The sequence below is a fragment of the Erpetoichthys calabaricus genome, chromosome 14 (assembly GCF_900747795.2).
Source record: "Erpetoichthys calabaricus chromosome 14, fErpCal1.3, whole genome shotgun sequence".
NCBI lineage: Eukaryota > Metazoa > Chordata > Cladistia > Polypteriformes > Polypteridae > Erpetoichthys > Erpetoichthys calabaricus.
The window spans coordinates 52,310,400-52,320,673 of NC_041407.2; positions in this window are offsets into that span (position 1 = coordinate 52,310,400).

Sequence of the window (10,274 nt, forward strand, 5' to 3'; positions counted from 1 at the left end):
CTGTATTTCTCAGCATTGAGAACACCATTAATCCTGACCAAATCTCCAACTCCATTTGCAGAAATGAAACCCCAAACGTTCAAGGAACCTCCACCATGCTTCACTGTTGCCTGCAGACACTCATTATTGTACCACTCTCCAGCCCTTCGACGAACAAACTGCCTTCTGCTACAGCCAAATATTTCAAATTTTGACTCATCAGTCCAGAGCACCTGCTGCCATTTTTCTGCACCCCAGTTCCTATGTTTTCGTGCATACTTGAGTCGCTTGGCCTTGTTTCCACGTTGGAGGTATGGCTTTTTGGCTGCAACTCTTCCATGAAGACCACTTCTGGCCAGACTTCTCCGGACAGTAGATGGGTGTACCTGGGTCTCACTGGTTTCTGCCAGTTCTGAGCTGATGGCACTGCTGGATATCTTCTGATTTCGAAGGGTAATAAGCTTGATGTGTCTTTCATCTGCTGCACTAAGTTTCCTTGGTCGACCACTGCGTCTACGATCCTCAACGTTGCCCGTTTCTTTGTGCTTCTTCAAAAGAGCTTGAACAGCACATCTTGAAACCCCAGTCTGCTTTGAAATCTTTGTCTGGGAGAGACCTTGCTGATGCAGTATAACTACCTTGTGTCTTGTTGCTGTGCTCAATCTTGCCATGACATGAAACTGTCTTCCACAACCTCACCTTGGTAGCTGAGTTTGGCTGTTCCTCACCCAGTTTTAAGCCTCCTACACAGCTGTTTCTGTTTCAACTTATGTGTGACATTGATGATCATTAGCACCTGTTTGGTATAATTGGTTGATCATACACCCGACTATAATCCTACAAAATCCCTGACTTTGTGCAAGTGTACCTATAAGAATTGGTGCTGGTTTGAAGGCAAAAGGTAATAACACCAAATATTGATTTGATTTAGATTTTTCTTTTGTTCGCTCACTTTGCATTTTGTAAATTGATAACAATAAACAATCATTATTTATATTTCAGAAAGCATTCTTTGTTTACAGCATTTTTTCACACCTGCCTAAAACTTTTGCACAGTACTGTATATATATATATATATATATATATATATATATATATATATATATATATATACAGTGATCCCTCGCTATATCGCGCTTCTCCTTTCGCGGCTTCACTCCATCGCGGATTTTATATGTAAGCATATTTAAATATATATCGCGGATTTTTCGCTGCTTCGCGGGTTTCTGCGGACATAGGGTCTTTTAATTTCTGGTACATGCTTCCTCAGTTGGTTTGCCCAGTTGATTTCATACAAGGGACGCTATTGGCAGATGGCTGAGAAGCTACCCAGCTTACTTTTCTCTCTCTCTCTCTCTTGTGCTGACTTTTTCTGATCCTGACGTAGGGGGATTGAGCAGGGGGGCTGTTCGCACACCTAGACGATATGGACGCTCGTCTAAAAATGCTGAAAGATTATCTTCACGTTGGCTACCTTCTGTGCAGCTGCTTCGTGAAGCGACATGCTGCCCGGTGCTTCGCATACTTAAAAGCACGAAGGGCACGTATTGATTTTTTTATCTGTCTCTCTCTCTCTCTCTGTCTGCTCCTGACGGAGGGGGTGTGAGCTGCCACCTTCAACAGCTTTGTGCTGCGGTGCTTCGCATACTTAAAAAGCCAAACAGCCCTATTGATTTGTTTGCTCCTTTGAAGAGGAAGATATGTTTGCATTCTTTTAATTGTGAGACAGAACTGTCATCTCTGTCTTGTCATGGAGCACAGTTTAAACTTTTGAAAAAGAGACAAATGTTTGTTTGCAGTGTTTGAATAACGTTCCTGTCTCTCTACAACCTCCTGCGTTTCTGCGCAAATCTGTGACCCAAGCATGACAATATAAAAATAACCATATAAACATATGGTTTCTACTTCGCGGATTTTCTTATTTCGCGGGTGGCTCTGGAACGCAACCCCCGCGATGGAGGAGGGATTACTGTATATATATATATATATATATATATATATATATGAATATATATTTTAATCATTATTTATAGATAACATTAACATTAATGACATATTTCTATACACACATACATACGTATCTATGAAACCAATGTACAAATTATGTATATGTGATGAGATCAGAGTGGACAGGAACTGTGGTGTCATGGTCATGTTATCTTGGTGGAAATATGGCAATCTTTTGTATCTGTGCCTGTGTCTTTTCACATTAGTTTCTTGAGCACTTTTTTGAGCATTTGCTGTTGCATTTTACTCCTGTTTAAGGTCATTTCTTTTCAGCACAGTGGTGTTTTAACACTTATTTAGCAGCTACCTAAAAGAGACAAGTATCCAAGTTGACTGTGAGATGTCAGAATGTGAAGCAGCCTCTTGCAAACTTAAATTAGTTTTCTTTCTTATTCAGGTTAGTGATTAATCCTGCCAAGGTTTTAACAGAGGTCTCTAGGGTGAAATAAGTAAGGATACAGCACGAACAGTGAGGCAGCTAAGAAGTTAGAACAGTTCCATAGCTGGTTTTGACATTTCTTCCTATCTTCCATTAAGAAAAGAACACACATGTCATAGGTGATCTGATAAGTCAACAAAACAGTTCCCAAACTTTAGCTACTGTCTCTAAGTCCATCTCTTAGTTTACTGTTCCATTTCTGGGTTTGTTTAGGAATATACCTATTGCCCTTAATCTATTGCAACCAAGTCTTTTTTTCCAAGGCTGTATGACACCTATATGCAAGTTCACTTAAAACAATACTGCTGATGGCTTTCATTTCCCACATTGTTCAGTTTAAATTTGCAGCATAAGTGGAAGCTCCTGGATTAAGAATAAAGACTGGTGCAGTTCTACAGTGGACTGATGAGGTTTAGTTATATGGAAATCGAGAAGCCTACCAAAGAGGCAGCCTGTAAAAAATCAACATGCTTTAATCCAATAAAAGAGATTTAATTCTCTATAAAGGACGGGCACAAAGACAATAACAGATTTCCAACTCATTTTTTAAACAACGGAAACTCCGTCCATTCTGGTGTGTCTGTTCACATTCCTAGTAGCAGAACCTGAGCATGAGGAAGATTCATCTTTTGAAATTCATCATTTTTGGTGGTCAGGGTGATGCCTGAAACAGAAAAGGAGCGGTCACTGCTGATTTTTTTTTTTTTTTTACATTCTGACTCCCACATCAAGTCACAGTGTATAACTGTAAGAGTTATCTTTTACTTTTCTGGATCCTTTCTTACTTAAGCCAGAAATATCTGCCTGGGGATACCTTTGTATTTTGGACCGTAAACTAGTGATACCCTGCCCTATCATCAAGCTCTTGTGTCCTCTGATTTTGTATAAATTCAGCTTTCCACTTATGTCAGTTATGAATAGCACTACTGTGCTATTGTGGGAGTTGGGCTCAGAGTTCTATGTAATTACAGTTAAGCCCAAGTCAGATGTGCAGTGAAGTGAGGTGATCTTCTTTACAGTGTTAAGTCTAAATTCTTGGGACAGTATTCTGGGGCCATCTTGTGAATAAAATCACAGTATTATGAATATTTCTATGAATTTTGCCACTCTAAAGTAACTCATCAATATTCATTAGTGGGTCGGAGCCTTCAACCAAAATATAAAGGTGAGCAAATGCAAAGCTGTAAAGCCAGTTTTAGAACAAACTTGAACTGCATCATTATCAAGCAATAGTGATGACAATGTGAACTGGTCATCAGATATTAAAACAGATAGTGAAGTTGACACAGACAGCACCATACAAACAAACCAAGTGATAGAAAAATTGTGTGATAGAAAAAGTGTGCAAAGAAACATGCTTTTACTATCTAGATTTCAACATTAGGCTGTGCGTTGGTGTTTCAGAATGTGTCAGAGGACGTGTACTAAACTTGCATCAGTAAAGCAGTAGATACTAAATATACCTTTCCTAATGTATTTATATTGATGTTTTAATATTTACATGTTTCTGTTACACATAACACTTTTTTTAATGTTAAAAAAAATCAATGTTTTTGACTTTCCGGGTGTAAACGTAATGCTAAGAGGTTACTAGGAATTGTAAACATTGTGTGCACACAGATAACAACAACAACAACAACAACTCTTTTGGATTTGGAATGGATTTGAATGGAAATGTACGCCTACTTTTTGCAAACCCCTTTTGTGTTTTTTTTTTTTTTTTTTTGCTTCTGCAGTACATATCCTTGTACTTCAGCACAGATTCAGCTTCCTGTTCATGTCAGGCACTATTGAAACTAACATTAGGCAGTATTGACATTACAGTAAAAATAGATAAAATAGTGTGCAGAGATACAATAAAGACCAAAATTGAAATAATTTTCAAATATTTACTGTAAGAACAACACAGACAGACAAAATTGAATGAAAAAAAATTTTTTTGAACTGACAAAAGTTACCTGCGGTGGGTTGGCACCCTGCCCGGAATTGGTTCCTGCCTTGTGCCCTGTGTTGGCTGGGATTGGCTCCAGCACACCCCCGTGACCCTGTGTTCAGATTCAGTGGGTTGGAAAATGGATGGATGGATGGATGACAAAAGTTACTGTGGGTCTTTGCTGCCCTTATTTACCAGTATAACCAGTAGTTTAGAACTCGTAAAGAGATAACATAATAATAGATTTGCACAATAAATCATATGCATATGTCACATAATTCTACATCAGGGCAGGCTCCCATTCTATCTCCCTAAGGTCCAACAAAGAATGGAGACTCGCCAGGAAGGACATTATATTAGTCCCAATCCCACATTACTGGCACAACCACAAAGCATTGATGTACATACAGTATTTATAAAATCAAAAATATGCGAAAACAGCAAAAAGTAAGCAATTAAATAGATAAAATGCATAAACCTACACCAAACATGTTATATATCACTTACATTAAAATTGTTGATAGTAGCTGCTGCCAAGGAAACAAGCTGGCAAAGAAGGCACTTTCGTGTTTTAGATGCCTAGCCTGGCAAAAGCATTTCCAGGCCTGCTACTGTAGCTTTCTTGCTGTAATTTTCTATTGAAATACAAATAAGTTGATACCAATGATTCAGCTTTGAAGAGAGATAATAGGTAAAATATTCTGGCTGGTGTGGGAGATCCTGGCACAGCCTCAGGTTGGTTTCCAAATGTCTTACTTGCATATGGATGGATGAAAACGAGAATGTTTTGTCTATTGATTGGCTAAGAAAAATGTCAGTAAGTTAAAAACAGGTATTTGAATAGGCTGATAAACACATCAATCAACAGACAAAAGGCTTCCGCTGGTGTGAAAGCCATACCAAAAATATTCCATTGTTGCTGAACACAAATGTATGTTGTTGAAAAGCTCAAATTGCCTGTTTTTATGGGGATTTGAATCGACATCTATATTTCAAGCTGACCTATAAGAAGTAAAGATTATATTAAATGTGTACAATTGTGAGTAATGGCAACACTCAAACTTTCCATATGATAGTGTATTACAAAGAGAAAACTAAATAAACCTGAAAAATTTAGAATGAATACAAAACAAGGGTTTACAATATTAGCTATGTGACCAAAAAAAAAAAAACTGAATTAAAATTCATCACATCCTAATGCTTATGAAGTAGAAACACACTGTATCATGTACTTCTTCAGATTAGCAGATTAACACTCATTAAAAAAGTAATATAAACTAAAGAATAAATCAACAATATAATGTACTTGCTTACAGTTACATGGCAACCAAAACAAAGGGAGTCATAGCAGTTTCCCATCTTAAGTAGTCATCATTACAATATAATCTTGACTATTAAAGCAAGGACTTGTCAAACCCTTATGCATTTTGTTGTTTTGGGAATACAGTGATTCATACTTTGGCCAATAATATCATATATAAGTGTACCATATGCAAATTACTGCTCATCTTTTAGGTTATTAAACTTAAAATCAATTTTTAAATATGCCAAAAATAGTACTATCAAATTTATTTTATTACATGCTACAATGCTAAATTTTAAACAAATGGTATATATTCAAATATAATATAAAGGCCTTATAGATGAGAATTATTATATATAAATAGGTGTATTAAGCTTTTTACACAAGAACATGTGCAAAAAGCAACAAATTGAAACAAGTGTTAATGTCTTAATATACTTTGAAATTCACTAAGTGGTTTTGATTAGTATGTACAGTATGATCCTGGAAAGTGTTCTAAGTGTGAGCCCATAATTGTCTTCATTTTCAGCTTTTAGTTAATCTATTTCGTTCCCACTTTGTTTCTGAATAGGAAATGTGTGCAGTAGTTCTCTATTTATAAAGGCATGTTTGTAATCTACTGTAGATGCTTCTGTTCTGTTCATTTGGCATACAAATCTCTCATATAGTTTTGGGACCTGCATGTGGACTAACTTTGTGGTTGCGGTTCTTATAGGACCTCGGTATGTATCTTTATACCTATGCATTTACACCGATGCTGAGTTCTTACAGGTGTAATATGCAGTGTATGTTACTTTACAGACATGAAATGTCTTTTGTGGTATACATATTATGAACTTTACCAGAACTGAGAAGTGCAAGTTTTATAGATTTTATATGATTATGTTTGCCTGCTTTACACAGTCGTTTTGAGAAAGCAATCAAAAAAATAAATAAAAATATATTTATATACTGTGTATATATATAAATATATATATATATATATATATATATGTGTATGTACAGTAATCCCTCCTCCATCGCGGGGGTTGCGTTCCAGAGCCACCCGCGAAATAAGAAAATCCGCGAAGTAGAAACCATATGTTTATATGGTTATTTTTATATTGTCATTCTTGGGTCACAGATTTGCGCAGAAACACAGGAGGTTGTAGAGAGACAGGAACGTTATTCAAACACTGCAAACAAACATTTGTCTCTTTTTCAAAAGTTTAAACTGTGCTCCATGACAAGACAGAGATGACAGTTCTGTCTCACAATTAAAAGAATGCAAACATATCTTCCTCTTCAAAGGAGCAAACAATTCAATAGGGCTGTTTGGCTTGTAAGTATGCGAAGCACCGCGGCACAAAGCTGTTGAAGGCGGCAGCTCACACCCCCTCCGTCAGGAGCAGAGAGAGAGAGAGAGAGTTAGAGAGAGATAGAGAGAGACAGATAACAAAATCAATACGTGCCCTTTGAGCTTTTAAGTATGCGAAGCACCGTGCAGCATACTTAAAAGCTGCACACAGAAGGTAGCAACGTGAAGATAATCTTTCAGCATTTTTAGACGAGCGTCCCTATCCTCTAGGTGTGCGAACAGCCCCCCTGCTCACACCCCCTACGTCAGGATCAGAGAAAGTCAGCGCAAGAGAGAGAGAGAGAAAAGTAAGTTGGGTAGCTTCTCAGCCATCTGCCAATAGCGTCCCTTGTATGAAATCAACTGCGCAAACCAACTGAGGAAGCATGTACCAGAAATTAAAAGACCCATTGTCCGCAGAAACCCGCGAAGTAGCGAAAAATCCGCGATATATATTTAAATATGCTTACATATAAAATCCGCGATGGAGTGAAGCCGCGAAAGGCGAAGCGCGATATAGCGAGGGATTACTGTATATATATATATATATATATATATATATATATACTGTATATATAATTGTATGAATTGTCTGTCTAACATGAATAAAATTTATGCACCTCTAGGAATTAATGTATAAATATAATTTCTCGAAATAAGTACCCTTTGTAGAAAAGGCGCTATATAGTGCCCGACCCAGCACAGACTTACGCAGAGGCACGTGTAAAATAAACAGTCTTTTTATTTTTCTTCAACTGGAGGGCACGTCTTCCCCGTAATCCCCCCAGCCACAACAGAGTCCCATAAGCATTTATACAGCACAAACAACACTTCTTCTCTCCACCTTGGCACCACCACTCCTCCCAGGCAACCTCGTCCACTTCCTCCCGATTCTGGCCCCTGAGTGGTGGATGCTGGCCCTTTTTATAGCCCACCCGGAAGTGCTCCAGGTGCTTGATCACCTGTGGCTAATTGCATTTCCAGGTGGGGCTGCAGAGATGTCCAGGTGGGTTCCTGGCTCCATGCAGCACCCCCTGGCGGCCACCCCAGCTCCCCACAGGGTTGTGGAGAACTCCATCTCCCATGAAACCCTGCGGGAAACTGAGGCACCATTGTCAGCCAGGGAGGCTGCCACCAAGCATCCCGGGGGAGGTAGTGAGATGTCCATAGCTGCTCCCCCGGAACATGTACAGAAGGGGCGTCCCGGCCGGGCATGGGACCCGGCCGCCTGTCACACCTTATAGTCTCTCCCCTCTTGTATTTATAATTCACATTCATATTGTCTAAGTGTAGCACTTTGCACTTTCTACATCTACTGTTTGGCAGAAGAATTTTTTGTCTTAGTTGTAGGCTGAATATTTTCAGAAAAGTCTTTGTAAAAATGATCAAAATTCTTTTTTGTTACTGAAATTCTGAAAAACGTACAAATACCAAATGTAACAGCACTCAGTACATAGTAATATACTGTCATGTTTTGGGTTCAGACTTGCACAAATAAAACTTAGAGTAGCACTTTTAAGCCAATTTTATGTTTTTTGTCTTCCTGGAATTAAAAGAATTCAAACCTGTCAAGCTGCAGAGGAGCAGTAACTCAATCTCTATGAGTGTTATGCAAGACACAAGAATCCCAGGCCAGGGAAGAACTCCTTTTCAATTTATTTGTAATAAAAACTTTTATGAGACTTGTGCAAAGCTACAGATGATCCAGCATTTATTAAACTATTATCTGTGTGAACGTGTGTTTTTTCTGTAACTGAACCGGCTTTAGAAAGTGAAAAGTGCAGCCTGGTGCAGGACAATATATTTAAAATATAAACCACTCAAAGCAACTAGTATTGCATTCACTGGTATTTTTTTTCTGTGTATTGCTACAGGGCAAGCTTTCTAGAGTGTAGCAACACCTTCAGATGTTGTAATGCGGAGTGTCATAACACAAATTTGTAAAAATTATGCTATAAATTATTTTAAATCTTCAATTTCAACTTATAGAGCAAACAAATCAGAATTATGCCTCTCAAAATAGAAAAAAAATAATATTTCAATATTCATATTAAAAGTAAGTTATATTAGAATATATTTTGAACACAACCATTCACAAAAGCTAGGTTCACTGTGAAATCAAATTGACATAATTATAGAAAAAAGTGGAATGGAGCACAGAGAAAATCACTTCAGATTGCTCACGCATGTTAAATGCCAAAAACAACCAACGGACAACAGATATGGGTATGAAATCTGGCCTGACTTGATACTTCTTACCACAGGATGTCACTTAAGTGCTGTGGGCAGTTGCCAACAGTCAATGAACAATATGCAGGACTAAACTAAAATCAGTTTCCCTTTTTTGTCCCTTTATACTTACAGAAAAAATGCGATACACTTACACTTAATATTTATATTTCATTTGCCTTTGTTTTAGGGATTGTGTGTCGAGCCACCGACCGCTTAAAAGAAAGACTGTATGTTAACACAGTGTGTTGGAAGACAGGGCTAATCGAGCATTTCTGACATATAAAAGACTCTTTAAAATTGTGACTTTAAAGCCATTACAATAACAAGAGGAAGACCAGAAACATGGTATAGTATTAAACATTACAAAATGTACAAATGTTTGATGAAGAAATATGTGCTAACTCATTTCACATTTAACCTGACATCAAAGATGTGTAAGTCTCACCAATCATATAGAATACACTAACTGTTTAAAATCTTTAACTAAAAAAATAGTCTGTAAATGTAAACTTGGCTTTTTTCTGGGCTCTACTTCTAAAATCTACCTATGTATGTAAATTTACAGGTCTGCTATATTAGGGTGTCAAACAGAAATTTGGAAGACCTTCAGGGTCACTTTGAAAAATGTTTGGAAAGCATTTTTCTACACATAGTCCAATTTGAACTTTTTGTTCTTATAGTTGTCTTGAAAATTATAAAAAGGAAAATATTATGTTAACTGACAGGGAGAATCAAAAATCTTTTGCATGTCATTTTGTCTCCTCACATATCAGTTCAAAAGCATTAAAAGCAGAAAAAATAATTTTTTGAAATCAAGCTCACAAGAAAGCTTTGTGGACCCTGAAAGTCGGGAACGACAAGGAAACGGACACCAATATAAAATAAAAATCAATTTCTTTATTCTTGGTGAGAGGAGATAGGCTGCAGACCCTGTCACATTCCAGTGTGCTACAAACCGTCAGCCTGCCTAGTAGGAAGCCGAGACTTCATTTAATACGCAAGTTCGATGACAAGAAGAAAAAAGAAAAAACGCGGCAGTTCATTT